The following is a 15,470-nucleotide window of genomic DNA, read 5'->3' on the forward strand; positions in this document are numbered from 1 at the left end:
AGTTTAACGCGTCAGGGGAGGAACAGTCGGGCAGGGGGGGCGCCGGCAAGGGTCGGGTCTGGCCCGCTGGGATTTGGGTGAGGTGGCAACCCTAACTAGTACCCAGGTTATATTGGCCCTATTATTCTGCTTATCCACAAAGTAAGTCTTCATTTGTGAACAATTTCGGTTTTTTTTTCTCCAGTTTGGAATACCAGCAGCTGTCTGGTTGCTAGGGACCAATTTATCCTAGAAACCAGGCAGTGGTGTGAAAGAGTGGGTGGAAAATGAATAAGAGAGGCCTGAATAGGAAACTTAGAAACCCAAGACCATTTGAAAAGTTGCAAGTAATAGGAGATTCTATAACATACGAACAGTTAACTTAAAGGGGAACTACCGCACTCTGCACCTTACTGGTATCGCTGCCAACTAGCCACTGGCTATTTCTTGTGCCGGACTTGCTGTCAATTTTCCACTGCACAGCCCCATGGGCCTACCCCTATTGGGAAGGTATCAGTGCTAAGCACACAAAAAAATAGAATATGTGGGGAAAAATCATGTATATAGGGAGCCTAAAAGCACTCACAGCTTCATGTTAATGTCTCCTCATTTGTTCTGTATGGCTGCACAGAAACCTATGCAGTCTGCAGCGTGCATCGGAATTATTGCCAATTCTTTCACATGTATTCTTAAAGGGCTATGGTACCAGTCCCCAGTATTGGAGCCCTATTCTTTATATAAATCAGGCCTGTCCAACTTATAGCCCAGTGGGGTAATTTAGATGTTACTGGGCCCTAGGGTTGCCGCCTCAGCCATTTTGAATGTACATGTTGCACAGCTACTTAGAACTTAAGATGCATTCTGCAGACTGAACTTATTTTTATGTAGCCATGCAACATACATATAAATTGAATTAGCCATAGAGAATGTAGATTCAATATGTGTCGCGTATTAAAGGGGTGAAGTGGCCCCAGAGCAAAAATCATTCTGCCCCACTGGGGCCCCCAGCAACCACAGGGCCTACTTGTAGCTATGCTCCCAGCAGTACATCGGGCTAATAGCCAGGCCCTGCATACCTGTGTGTGTTTATTGTGCCTGCCGGGGAGTCTATTGAGCGGCAGGGAGAGGGATCATTAGTTAATGGGAGTAGTTAAGCCCGGCCTACTGCCCGGGATCTGGTTAGTGTGAGCATTGTAGGAGTTACACAGGTGGATCTGGGCCTCGGTGCTATGGGACAGACATAGAGCGCTAGTGTTCTCCTAGGGGGACCCAATGGGAGGTAAGTTCTGCTGCTAATAACATTGCCCCTGCCCTGGGGTTGGGCAGAGGGGGCATTTGTACAGGGGGAAGTAGAAAGAAGTCGACGGCATTACAAATTCTCTAACGACTGTCTGGTTGTCCAACCTACAGATGTTGTTAAACTACAACTGCGTTGTCTGTGATTTATAGTTCAGCAACACCCACAGGCTGGCCTTCCCTAATTTATATAAACTGTTAATGATAATGTTTGGCATCCCCAGTCAGCTTTATAGTCTGTGAATTGTACTCCAGTAACACTTGGGTTAAACGGGTCAAAGGCTTTTTGTTGTAAAGGGGAAGTTCACCTTTAAGTTAACTGTTAGTGTGTTATACAATGGCCAGTTCTAAGCAACGTCTCAATTAGTCTTCATTTGTTTTTCATTGCCTTCTTCTGACTCTGCTGCTTTCAAATGGTTGAACGTGATGGACGTATGTCTTTTTTCAACCTAACTTACTATGTTACTATGTAAATGGGGGTCAGTGACCCCGGCAGCCACTATTCCTCTGTGAGGCTCCAGTTTTATTGTTACTGTTACTGTATATTACTTATTTTTCTATTCAGGCCCCTCTCCTATTCATATATCGGTCTTTCATCCAAAACACACCCTGGTTGCTAAGGTAATTTGGATCCTAGCAACCAACTAGCTGCTGAAAATTTAAAAAAAAAAAAAAAAAAACAAATAAAAAATGAAGGCCAATAGCAAATTGTGTCAGAATATTACTCTCTACATAGTACTAAAAGTTAACTCAAAGCGGAACAACCCCTTTAAGAGTGATGCAAGGTTGTGTTCCATTTCTGGTTACCTGGCAATGAATGTTTGCCTACAGCTTTGCTAATCTGGCAATGAAAAGGTGCCACTGGCTGTTAATTGGGGCAGTTATTGAGTGGCAGTAAAAGCAAGTCCTGGCTACTGAGACACTCTGGCGCTGAAAGGGTGTCCCTTTTGTGCTTCACATGGTGAAAAGGTGGGCTCAGTGTTTACTCTGGCAGTGAAAGGGTGCGGCGAGCTGTCAGTCAGCTGAGCGCGTTGGGCTTAGTGGGCGGGGCTTCAGGTTTCCTCACAGAGAGACGGTCCCGCCCCTCTCCTGTCGCCTCACTAAGTCCTGTAGCGATGCGCGGTGCCTGCAGGTTACACGCTGCTCAGTGTAATGTCAGGCTGGGAGCGCTGTGTGTGTCGGGTTAGTCTGGCCCCTCTCAGGGAAGCTCCCCTGTAAGGATGCAGGAGCGGTACCTGGGCAGGAGGCTGGCAGAGAGCAGCGCTTCCCCCGGCGGGGCGGCACTTTGGGAGGGAAGAGCGGAGTGAGACTGCGGGAAAATCACAGCGAGAGGGAAAGTTCCAGCCCCGCTGAGAGGCGGAGGGAGCGCTAATTGTAGGGGAGAGGGGCGGGTACCCGGGCGGATTTAGCTCAGGGGAGGGAAGGGGCTGCGGGGAGAAGGGACACAGCGGGGACTGCAGCAGCACCGGGACTAGCTGGGAATTAAACTCCTACCGGGGACATTAACTGGCCGGGCTGGCACCGGGGCACCGCCACAAGGAGAAAGCGGAGGTGGGTGCCAGGCTGGGGCAGGTGTGGGGGAGGTCTGGGTGCGGGATCATTGGGTGGTCTGAGCTCTTACAGGTGCTGGGGGGGCGGGGAAACACCAAGTTGGCACCTGGGGAAGTGCATGCAGGGTGGGTGCTGGTGAGTGAGCGGGGGCTAAGGGAGCAGGGGAAGGTGGGGAGCGGGGTGAGAGCTAAGGGTGCAGGGGAATGTGGGGAGCAGGGTGAGAGCTAAGGGTGCAGGGGAATGTGGGGAGCAGGGTGAGAGCTAAGGGTGCAGGGGAATGTGGGGAGCGGGGTGAGAGCTAAGGGTGCAGGGGAATGTGGGGAGCAGGGTGAGAGCTAAGGGTGCAGGGGAATGTGGGGAGCGGGGTGAGAGCTAAGGGTGCAGGGGAATGTGGGGAGCAGGGTGAGAGCTAAGGGTGCAGGGGAATGTGGGGAGCGGGGTGAGAGCTAAGGGTGCAGGGGAATGTGGGGAGCAGGGTGAGAGCTAAGGGTGCAGGGGAATGTGGGGAGCAGGGTGAGAGCTAAGGGTGCAGGGGAAGGTGGGGAGCGGGGTGAGAGCTAAGAGTGCAGGGGAAGGTGGGGAGCGGGGTGAGAGCTAAGAGTGCAGGGGAAGGTGGGGAGCGGGGTGAGAGCTAAGAGTGCAGGGGAAGGTGGGGAGCGGGGTGAGAGCTAAGGGTGCAGGGGAATGTGGGGAGCAGGGTGAGAACTAAGGGTGCAGGGGAATGTGGGGAGCGGGGTGAGAGCTAAGGGTGCAGGGGAATGTGGGGAGCGGGGTGAGAGCTAAGGGTGCAGGGGAAGGTGGGGAGCGGGGTGAGAGCTAAGAGTGCAGGGGAAGGTGGGGAGCGGGGTGAGAGCTAAGAGTGCAGGGGAAGGTGGGGAGCGGGGTGAGAGCTAAGAGTGCAGGGGAAGGTGGGGAGCAGGGTGAGAGCTAAGGGTGCAGGGGAAGGTGGGGAGCGGGGTGAGAGCTAAGGGTGCAGGGGAATGTGGGGAACAGGGTGAGAGCTAAGAGTGCAGGGGAAGGTGGGGAGCGGGGTGAGAGCTAAGAGTGCAGGGGAAGGTGGGGAGCGGGGTGAGAGCTAAGGGTGCAGGGGAATGTGGGGAGCAGGGTGAGAGCTAAGAGTGCAGGGGAAGGTGGGGAGCGGGGTGAGAGCTAAGAGTGCAGGGGAAGGTGGGGAGCGGGGTGAGAGCTAAGAGTGCAGGGGAAGGTGGGGAGCGGGGTGAGAGCTAAGGGTGCAGGGGAAGGTGGGGAGCGGGGTGAGAGCTAAGGGTGCAGGGGAAGGTGGGGAGCGGGGTGAGAGCAAAGGGTGCAGGGAAAGAAGGGAATACATTGCAGGGCCAGGGGTAATGGAACTAAGTGCAGCACAAAGTTGGGGTTCAGGTACAGGTGACAGTATCTATACAGGGCCATACGGGGGTTTGGGGGACACTGACCCCGCGCTGGGGTACAACGCATCACTAGATGAGTGGCAGCAGCAATGAGTGAAAGTGCAAAACTAATACACACTGGGCACTGGCTTACAATAGGAATATATCACTCACTGCTTTCAGTTCTGGATGAATCTCTTAGAGTTTATGGAACATACTGGGTTAAAAAGGCGTTTAAACCCCACATTAGCTATATTATTATTAATTATTAATCATCAATCTTCCGCTGGGGGCTTTACATTATTATGCGCACTGCTAATTAAAAGGGCAGGTCGCCCTAAACCTAACTTGCAATATGATGTTGTCATGTGTATTTCAGGACAATTTGCAGTTACTCTCAGGCTTGAAATTGCAGGAGCTGACTGGTTGCTAGGGTTTAATTACCTTAGCGACCAGGCGGCAGTTTTGAATGACCCTTTATTATGGGGCTACATTTGATGTCTTTGGGGATACAGTTGGGGGGGGTCACAAACTGACCCCATCAGCTGTGCTTCTTAGCAAGCAATGGGAAAGATCATCATGTTTGGGTGCCCCCATGCAATAGCGCTCAGGATATAAACTTTCATCGCCAATTTTGAATGGAGCTAGTTATTTTTGAAAGTACCGGCTATTGATAACCAGTTTTCCAGAATAGCATTGGTTACCCTGACGCAGAATGGGTTAACAGTCACGTGACCTTCTATTCACATTTACTTTATCTGGCCTGTTCGGTGTTTATGTGCTCACACAATATACCCCGTGCTGGCATCCGAAAACAGCCCCACGTGACTGGGTCGCTCTGACTGTGCAGGAATTCACCTGATGCACCGCCCTTTGGAAGCCTGTTTGCCTAACCAATGTGCCTTATTCGCTATTTTGGGGGTTGTTTTCCTTTAAATTAACTATTCGTATGTTGTAGAGAGTGCTATTCTGAAACCATTTGCAACTGGTCTTCGTTTTTTATTATTTGTGGTTTTTGAATTGTTTAGCTTTATATTCAGCAACTCTCCAGTTTGGGATTTTAGCAGCTATATGGTAGCTAGGGTCCAAATAACCCTAGCAACCGGGTAATGGTTTGAACGAGAAAGCGGAATAAGAATAGGAGTGGGTCTGAATAGAATGATAAGTAATAAAAAGTAACGGTAAAAAAGAAATTGTAACCTCAAAGAGCATTCGTTTTTTGGCTGCTGGGGTCGGTGACCCCCATTTGAAAGCTGGAAAGCTAATAATTCAAAATTTATAAATTTCAAGTTTACTTAGTTGTTGCTGGACTACAAATATCAGAATAATGTAACATATAATGAAGGGTGAGGCATGCTGGGAGCTGTAGTCCAGCAACATCAGGGTTGTATTCTTAAAGCAATATTGCCCAATAAAACTTTTCCCCAAATCTCCAAAGCCAGCGACTGCCCCCCCCCCAGACATAGTAACGACCTGTGGATTTAAGTTATTGATTTTGTACGTGCTTTGATTTGTGTTCTTCCCTCAAAAGATATGGTTGCTAGGGTCAGCCATTCTAATAGCAACCACACAGCAGTTAGAATGAAGGGAAAGTAGAATAAATACAGAACAGGAATGTAAAAAAACCACAAAAACAACAAGTTTCCATGTTGACCGATTATCGTGGGCTCCATTTAGTGCCAGCGGTGCTGTAATGGTACCTTCCATCCCCGTCTTTCATACAGAAACAGAAGCTCTTCTTACCTTGTGGCCCATAAGCAAACAGAACCAGGCAGGGTTCCATGTTGCCTTGTGATGAACATAACCAGCTGCTGGAAAAAAGAGCCTGATCTGTGCCGCCGGGTCGGCAATCAATCAGCATTTTTTTAGCCTAACTGGCAATTATAACTGCCACCTGTCTAGTCTATGGAGCCTGGCATACAACGTGAGTCTGCTGTAAATGTATTTATTTTACCCACGAATGGAATTAAAGAAAAAAACCCAGCAATGCTTAATTATAGGGCTGTCTAACATGGGTTTTGTTCAACTGAAGCAACACTGAAGCCAGTGGATGTTGGGAATTGTAGTACAACTATAGCCTGCTTTATATAAATGACAGACCCCGGGGGCCACTAATGGGGGCAGCTGCACACTAGGGAATGGCACTATATACAGTATTATATACATTTACTCCAATTTATTTAATTTTATAAATATTAATGTTGCTAATGTTGCCTTTAAAATCTTCTTTCAATGGTTTTCCACCCCCCCCAAAGGTAGGTCTGCCCAGCACTGAGATGGTTTGGTACATGGGGGGGTTGGTCTCTGTGCCCTGTGAGGTGTGCGGGTATTCTGGCATCACTTTAGCATTGCGACTATTAATTCAACCCTTGTCTGGCTACTCGCTCCCTCACACCGCGCTGTTTCTCTTCTGTGCCAAACGCAGATTGAAATTTTCCAACCTGACTGTTTGCCAAGCGGACGGAGCTCTGTGCCCTCGTCTCTCTCGCCGGTGTCTTTCTCCCTCGTCTCTCTGCCTCGCTCAGGTAAGAACTTTCCTTCTCGGTTTATATTCAGCAATTATACAGTACAGGGCTGGGTGATTGTACTGCCATTCCCAAAGTAACTGTGTGTTTTGCATGAGAATCTCCCGTGGAAGCAGAGACGCACTGCAGGCTGCGAGATGCACGACTGTCTGTACAGGAGAGAGACAGTGTTAGGCAACTGCCTGCTTGTTGCTTCTAGATGCGTTGCATTGCAAACAGCAGGAAGAAGGGATAGTAGCAGGTATAGTAGTGGACAATTGTGCCTGTAGTAGCAGAGGGGTGATAATAGCCTCTGGGAAGGGACTGGGGCTGTGGGATAGCAGGTATAGTAGGGAGAGATGGTGCCTATAGTAGCAGTGGGGGGATAATAGCCTCTGGGGAGGGACTGGGGCTGTGGGATAGCAGGTATAGTAGGGAGAGATGGTGCCTATAGTAGCAGTGGGAGGATAATAGCCTCTGGGAAGGGACTGGGGCTGTGGGATAGCAGGTATAGTAGGGAGAGATGGTGCCTATAGTAGCAGTGGGAGGATAATAGCCTCTGGGAAGGGACTGGGGCTGTGGGATAGGTATAGTAGGGAGATATGGTGCCTATAGTAGCAGTGGGAGGATAATAGCCTCTGGGAAGGGACTGGGGCTGTGGGATAGCAGGTATAGTAGGGAGAGATGGTGCCTATAGTAGCAGTGGGGGATAATAGCCTCTGGAAAGGGATTGGGGCTGTGGGATAGCAGGTATAGTAGGGAGAGATGGTGCCTATAGTAGCAGTGGGGGGATAATAGCCTCTGGGAAGGGACTGGGGCTGTGGGATAGCAGGTATAGTAGGGCGAGATGGTGCCTATAGTAGCAGTGGGGGGATAATAGCCTCTGGGAAGGGACTGGGGCTGTGGGATAGCAGGTATAGTAGGGAGAGATGGTGCCTATAGTAGCAGTGGGGGGATAATAGCCTCTGGGAAGGGGCTGTGGGATAGCAGGTATAGTAGGGAGAGATGGTGCCTATAGTAGCAGTGGGGGGATAATAGCCTCTGGGAAGGGACTGGGGCTGTGGGATAGCAGGTATAGTAGGGAGAGATAGTGCCTATAGTAGCAGTGGGGGATAATAGCCTCTGGGAAGGGACTGTGGCTGTGGGATAGCAGGTATAGTAGGGAGAGATGGTGCCTATAGTAGCAGTGGGGGGATAATAGCCTCTGGGAAGGGACTGGGGCTGTGGGATAGCAGGTATAGTAGGGAGATATGGTGCCTATAGTAGCAGTGGGGGGATAATAGCCTCTGGGAAGGGACTGGGGCTGTGGGATAGCAGGTATAGTAGGGAGAGATGGTGCCTATAGTAGCAGTGGGGGGATAATAGCCTCTGGGAAGGGACTGTGGCTGTGGGATAGCAGGTATAGTAGGGAGAGATGGTGCCTATAGTAGCAGTGGGGGGATAATAGCCTCTGGGAAGGGACTGTGGCTGTGGGATAGCAGGTATAGTAGGGAGATATGGTGCCTATAGTAGCAGTGGGGGGATAATAGCCCCTGGGAAGGGACTGGGGCTGTGGGATAGCAGGTATAGTAGGGAGAGATGGTGCCTATAGTAGCAGTGGGGGGATAATAGCCTCTGGGAAGGGACTGGGGCTGTGGGATAGCAGGTATAGTAGGGAGAGATGGTGCCTATAGTAGCAGTGGGGGGATAATAGCCTCTGGGAAGGGACTGGGGCTGTGGGATAGCAGGTATAGTAGGGAGAGATGGTGCCTATAGTAGCAGTGGGATAATAGCCTCTGGGAAGGGACTGGGGCTGTGGGATAGCAGGTATAGTAGGGAGAGATGGTGCCTATAGTAGCAGTGGGATAATAGCCTCTGGGAAGGGACTGGGGCTGTGGGATAGCAGGTATAGTAGGGAGTGATGGTGCCTATAGTAGCAGTGGGGGGATAATAGCCTCTGGGAAGGGACTGGGGCTGTGGGATAGCAGGTATAGTAGGGAGAGATGGTGCCTATAGTAGCAGTGGGGGGATAATAGCCTCTGGGAAGGGACTGGGGCTGTGGGATAGCAGGTATAGTAGGGAGAGATGGTGCCTATAGTAGCAGTGGGGGGATAATAGCCTCTGGGAAGGGACTGGGGCTGTGGGATAGCAGGTATAGTAGGGAGAGATGGTGCCTATAGTAGCAGTGGGGGGATAATAGCCTCTGGGAAGGGACTGGGGCTGTGGGATAGCAGGTATAGTAGGGAGAGATGGTGCCTATAGTAGCAGTGGGGGGATAATAGCCTCTGGGAAGGGACTGGGACTGTGGGATAGCAGGTATAGTAGGGAGAGATGGTGCCTATAGTAGCAGTGGGGGGATAATAGCCGCTGGGAAGGGACTGGGGCTGTGGGATAATAGGTCAGTTGGGTAAGACAGTAACACTTTATTGCATTGTGGTTAAAGCTGCACTTCTTTACATTAAGCCATTGAGCCCAATTTAAATTTTAAAACCCACCTCCTGTAAAGGAAAGTACACCCAGGGTTACAGTGCTTAACAAACCCATTTAGGACTCCTTACAATAACTGCAAATCAGTGCCAGGTTAACCCTTCCAGCCCCACAGTGCTGAAAAAGTTCAAACTCCTTAAATGCATATATTTCCATGTAATGATGAATCCCTTGCTTGTTCAGCGGAGGGGGTAATTGTACGGAGTACACTGCAGGGCACTGTGTTATTTTGGACTGGGTCAGGCACCCTGCAGTGATAGGATTTGAGTTGTTTATTTTGGTTGGAAAATCCATGCGGGCGGCCATATTGGAGTCCTGTGTTTATATTTAAGAAGGGGGGAAAAAAAAAATCTCAGCAACTGGAAACTTTGTGGTTTTGGCTCATTCTTGGCTTTCAATGAGCTATTTCAAGAAAGCGCTGTGTATTTTGCTTTAATTTACATCTTAAATCCCAGAGTCTCGGGTAATGCTGGTTAAGGAGGGGGGGGGGGCTGGAATGTATTTGCTGCCTGTGGGATGTGAGAAGCCGCTGCCTGTTGCGGCAGACTCAGTGCTGTATACCAGTCGGGGCACTTCTGATGCCAGCTGTACCCCGGCATTGGCCCCCTGCCAGAGGCATTTTCTGTCTTGAAATGTTTTCCTGTTCCTATTTTGCTTGAGTGAGTCCTTTGCACAGTCTGGGCTGCTGTGTAACAAGGCTTTTATTCACTCCTTGCTGACTTCTGATATCCTTATATTTTACAGTAGGGGGTTCATGATTCTATTATACTTTGGGCCCGTCCTGTATTTCAAGGAGTTCCATGTTTATTTGATTCTATTGCTTTGAAGGAATATGTTTTTTTCAAATCGCATCAGTTAATAGAGCTTCTCCAGCAGAATCCTGCATTGTATCCCATGGGGCTAGCCATATTCTTCATTTCCCAGGGTGCCACAGCCATGTGACCTGTGCTCTGAAAAACTTCACTCACACTTTACTGCTGTGCTGCAAGTTGGAGCGATATCCCCCCCTCCCCCCCAGCAGGCGATCAGCAAATCCTGTGACTTCCAGCACCCCAGGAGGTATAAGGGGTCCAATGTGACACTAATATAAACAGTTTCAGAATATTTACATTTTTATTGTTCTGTAGCATATCCAGGTTGGAATATTGACTGTTATCTAGTGGCTAAGCCTTGATTACCCTAGCAACCACAAAGCAGTTCGGAAGGCAGAATAGGAGAGGTTTATAATGATATGTAATTAATAACTCATGACAAGCTATATAGAAACATTGGGGTAACAGTCACCCTGCTATAGTTCCAGGGGTACCCAGGGCACAAATAAGCACTCACCCCAAATCCCCCCTAACTGGCCTTCAGGCTGGGCCCCCTTAGCCCATAACAAGGTTACAGATATATAGAAACATTGGGGTAACAGTCACCCTGCTATAGTTCCAGGGGTACCCAGGGCACAAATAAGCACTCACCCCAAATCCCCCCTAACTGGCCTGCAGGCTGGGCCCCCTTAGCCCATAACAAGGTTACAGATATATAGAAACATTGGGGTAACAGTCACCCCGCTATAGTTCCAGGGGTACCCAGGGCACAAATAAGCACTCACCCCAAATCCCCCCCTAACTGGCCTTCAGGCTGGGCCCCCTTAGCCCATAACAGGGTTACAGATATATAGAAACATTGGGGTGACAGTCACCCCGCTATAGTTCCAGGGGTACCCAGGGCACAAATAAGCACTCACCCCAAATCCCCCCTAACTGGCCTGCAGGCTGGGCCCCTTTAGCCCATAACAAGGTTACAGATATATAGAAACATTGGGGTAACAGTCACCCCGCTATAGTTCCAGGGGTACCCAGGGCACAAATAAGCACTCACCCCAAATCTCCCCCTAACTGGCCTTCAGGCTGGGCCCCCTTAGCCCATAACAAGGTTACAGATATATAGAAACATTGGGGTAACAGCCACCCCGCTATAGTTCCAGGGGTACCCAGGGCACAAATAAGTACTTACCCAAATCCCCCCCTAACTGGCCTTCAGGCTGGGCCCCCTTAGCCCATAACAAGGTTACAGATATATAGAAACATTGGGGTAAACCAACTATAATTCTCAGGGGAACCCAGGGAAGCAAATATTTCCCACAAATCTCACTATAATTGCCCTTTATGCCCCCCACCCACTGCTTTAGGGCTCCTCAGGGAAGGCACAACCACATTTTGGGAACCTTTTTCCCAAACTGATTAAAACCCTGCGAATAGTAAATGCTTTATGTGGCCTTGGCCGCTAAGTAAAGAGGCTACTCCCATATCTGAGAAAATCTTCAAGAGAGATTTCTCATTAAGTATAAGCCAGTCTTCTACACTTTGTCAAAACAACTCGGCCACCAAAGTTTATATGATTAAAGATTTCTCTGCTTGTAATCTGTTAAACCAATACAAATTTCAAATTAAAAAAAACAAAACACAAAAATGATAAGGAACGCACATGTTTCCCTAACACAATTTCACAAAGAATATATATATATATATATATAAGTAATATTCCACCTGGTGTAAACAGTAAGAATCCTTTATCACTGAGTAATTCCATGGCACATAATGGCACTGGTTTAAAATCCAAGTGCTTTGTGCCTGGGTATAAAATTCCAAGCTGAATAATATCATCATTTTTTTTAAAAAATACACAAGTTTCTATGAGTCATGTGACAAATGACATCAATGAGTGCTAATTATAACCGATGACATTACTAAGCACTGTGTGTATATGCGTATTATATATATATATATATATATATATATATATATATATAATATATCAAACTTCAGTTGACATTTGTTGACATTTATTTTCCAATACATGGGGAATTAGGGAGCCCGTATCTTTATCCAGAAGGTGACCAGGCACACCAAAGAGCACGTGGCAAAAGCCTCTATTATATATATATATATATGTGTGTGTGTGTGGGTAAATGCCTAGCTTTTGCCCTATTCTCAGATGCCAAGTAGCCGTTGTTTACTGGAGTTTGTTTTGGCTCAGTTTGTTTTTTGTTCCGGAATTTTAATGCCAGTTTTGTATATTTTTAACATTAAAGTTCCCTTTTATTTTCTATGCAATCGAAATGGGAACTGCAGCCAGAAATGCGATTATTGGTGCGCAATAAAGGGAAATTTAATTCTATGCAACATTACACAGTAACAGAAACATATGACTGGTCCTGGGGTTAATTGTAAGTGTAATTGCTACGGAAAGCTCTGTATGTCCCTGCACTGCTCGTCCTGACTCATGTACTATTTGATCAGTGAAGTAAGAGTCAGCTCTTCTACAACCCTGACTTGTAGGTTTTATGATTAATTGACCAATGTAGAATGGGCCTGTGTGCAAGGCATTGTGGGAATTGGAGTCTTAGCTGGGTCATTAGTTTAATAGAGAAGCTGAGCTTTTAGGAAGGTGCAGTAAGTTCAGGATATGCAATATGTCATTTCCAACCATATTCATCTTTAGAGGTTTTAGTTCTCCTTTAACCGTTTTCATCAGGGGCACAAATTAAGTTCTGCTTTGCAACCCCATAATTAGTTTGACTAGTTATCCCCCTTGTTTCTGTTGTTGGAAGAAGCTTCACGTTATCAAAATGGATCATAGGGACCCACCCCTAAAGAGCGGGGGGGCCCACCCCTACAGAGCACAGTGGCCCCCTTTTGGGTTTTGACCCGTAGGTTAAGAACCGCCATAACCTTGTTCTCTTGCAATGGAATTTCCCTTAGAACCCAACAATGTGGATATGCACCCGACCAGGAACTGTTTGTTTGTCATTGGAAACCGGTGTCATTTCTGAAGAATCGGTGATCTAATCCAGTTTACACATATACACCTTGTGTCTTCACCCTAAAGGTCTATAGGAACTAGTGTCAGAGAGAGAGAGAGAAGAAAGGGAACAGGTTTCCTTGCCCCGTAGACCTTAGGGTGAAGACACACGGAGCTATTAGTAGCAGCTACTTGTTGTGGCTACAAAAATAGACAATGCTGATGATTTACTGATAATTGTCTCTGTGTGTTTTAGCAGAGGCAATACTCAGTATTGTGTATGGCAGGGTATTTTTTGAAGTTTAGTAGCTGTGACAAGTAGCTGCTACTAGTAGCCCAGTGTGTCTTTACCCTTACAGTATAAGTAGTTGGGCAACTGACTGGCACCAGGTGACTTTTTTATGTAGAGACTCAGGGATGGAGTACCAGGGGTCCCAGTAAGGGAGTAAATACAGTAGAAGTAGGTGACATGGAAATGTAGTAACTGTGAGAAACAAAGGCAACATCAAGGAACATAGGAGACAAACTAGACAAATAGTTGTGGCACAAAGGCTTGGAGTATTATGCTCAGCTGAATAGGCACCCACCAAATGGAGCTACTTAGTAGCAGCTACTTGTCATGGCTACTAAACACCAGAAAATCCCCTGCCATAGACCATACTGAGAATTGCCTCTGCTAAAACACACAGACAATTATCAGTAAATGATCAGCATTGTCTGTTTTAGTAGCCACAACAAGTAGCTGCTACTAGTAGCTCCGTGTGTCTTCACCCTAAACATTTCAACAGCAGAGGAGGCAATCAGATCTTTTGTACATCTCAGGGTCTTCACCTAGTTTCCAGATATGTCCGGCAAGTTGTACCAACCGCGACCATCAAACTAAGCCAAGGCCCATGATAGGTAATATATTAACTACAGGTTCCCATTCATCCTAGTGCTGATAGGAGTCGTTCTACCCAAACATGTCAGAAGGAAGAAACCAGGCTCCAGTTATCATTATGAGCATTACCTGACGCAACCTTCTTCATGCACCATTGTTTAACAGGATTTTTTTATTTTTTTTTATTTTTTAAAGGTCAGTTTTTATTGTTTGTAATACAAAACCAAAACACAAAAAAACAAGTTTCCAGATTATACATCAAAAGCATTGCAGGAGGTATAACTTGTTCAGTACAGGCTATAGTAAGTACAAAGTGGTACAGAAAAGAGTACTATTCCTTTACTAATACCCCGAGTCCATCCATTGGGGCCAGATTCATTCAGCTTTGGCCTTTATTAACCAATTTTTGCCAAGGGGAGACACTGGGTAGGGTGGTGCCCATCTAGCCCATAGCAATATCTTTCTTAGGGTAATATAACAGTGATTGGTATTGGTTGGAATAATATCCAAGATGCCCAGGGGGCAAATTTTGGGTGATACTATATGGGGGAAGGCAAAGTCATATGCCAGGATGTTAATGATGGTTGGCCAGAAGTTGGCTATTGGTGGCCATGACCATATCAAGGGCAATTTACTTCTAATTGCACCATATCAATAGCGAACTCATATCTGTTTCAAGATGTAAGCTGGCCACACATGAACCAACAAAAAAGGGCAACTGAGACCTTCCGGATTGAGAAGCAGCTGATTGGCTCACGTATACCTCCTGACGCCCTTTGGCGGGGGCTTCAAATGAGTGGATCTTGTTATGTACATTGTGGATTGGACCTCGATAAAGATTTGAACCAGTTGCTATGGATGTATTACCATTGGCAGCAAGCAGTCATTATAACTACCCCTAATTGGTTCCAAGTTATCCCTCTCCTTCCCCCCCCCCCCCCCAGTTCACGTCAGTTTCGGCTAATAATTAAGAGTTAACCTTAAGGTATGAGTGCCGGGCCTCTTACAAACAACTTCAAGCCTGAATTCCTGCTCTGAGCAGCAATGTTGACTTCTCTTGGCCTTTGATAATTTGCTTAACCTTTGAGTCAGAAGGAAGAGAAAGTCAATTTAAATTCCACATTCTCTTATGGGGCTTTAGTTATGGTACTTGGTGCTGAGATGGTTCTGTCGCATTAACCGGTGGCCACCAGTGTGTTCCTGGGGGCGATTGCCCAATTAACGAGCACAGGGTTTAACCCTATTGTGCAGGGTCTCATAGTACAGGTATGGTATCAGACCCCTTATCCGGAAACCCATTATCCAGAAAGTTCCGAATTACAGAAAGCCTATCTCCCATAGACTCCATTATAAGCAAATAATTCACATTTTTAAAAATGATTTCATTTTTCTCTATAATAATAAAACAGTACCTGTACTTGATCCCAACTAAGATATAATTACCCCTTATTGGGGCAGAACAGCCCTATTGGGTTTATTTCATGGTTAAATGATTCCCTTTTCTCTGTAATAATAAAACAGTACCTGTACTTGATCCCAACTAAGATATAATTACCCCTTATTGGGGGCAGAACAGCCCTATTGGGTTTATTTAATGGTTAAATGATTCCCTTTTCTCTGTAATAATAAAACAGTACCTGT

At 47.2% G+C, this 15,470-nt stretch overlaps 1 protein-coding gene across 5 annotated transcripts in view; it reads left to right on the forward strand.

The window, feature by feature from the left end:
• The first annotated feature begins 1,127 nt into the window (after positions 1-1,127).
• pacsin3 (protein kinase C and casein kinase substrate in neurons 3) overlaps positions 1,128-15,470 on the forward strand; it is a 49,859-nt gene continuing 35,516 nt past the window's right edge. For 2 of the 5 annotated variants that reach the window (XM_031899715.1, XM_031899716.1), the window contains exons 1-2: positions 2,368-2,826; positions 6,616-6,715. The gene's annotated coding sequence lies outside the window, so the exon portion shown is untranslated. 5 annotated transcript variants of the gene reach the window in all.

The sequence above is a fragment of the Xenopus tropicalis genome, chromosome 4 (genome assembly GCF_000004195.4).
Source record: "Xenopus tropicalis strain Nigerian chromosome 4, UCB_Xtro_10.0, whole genome shotgun sequence".
In the NCBI taxonomy this organism is placed as follows: Eukaryota; Metazoa; Chordata; class Amphibia; order Anura; family Pipidae; genus Xenopus; species Xenopus tropicalis.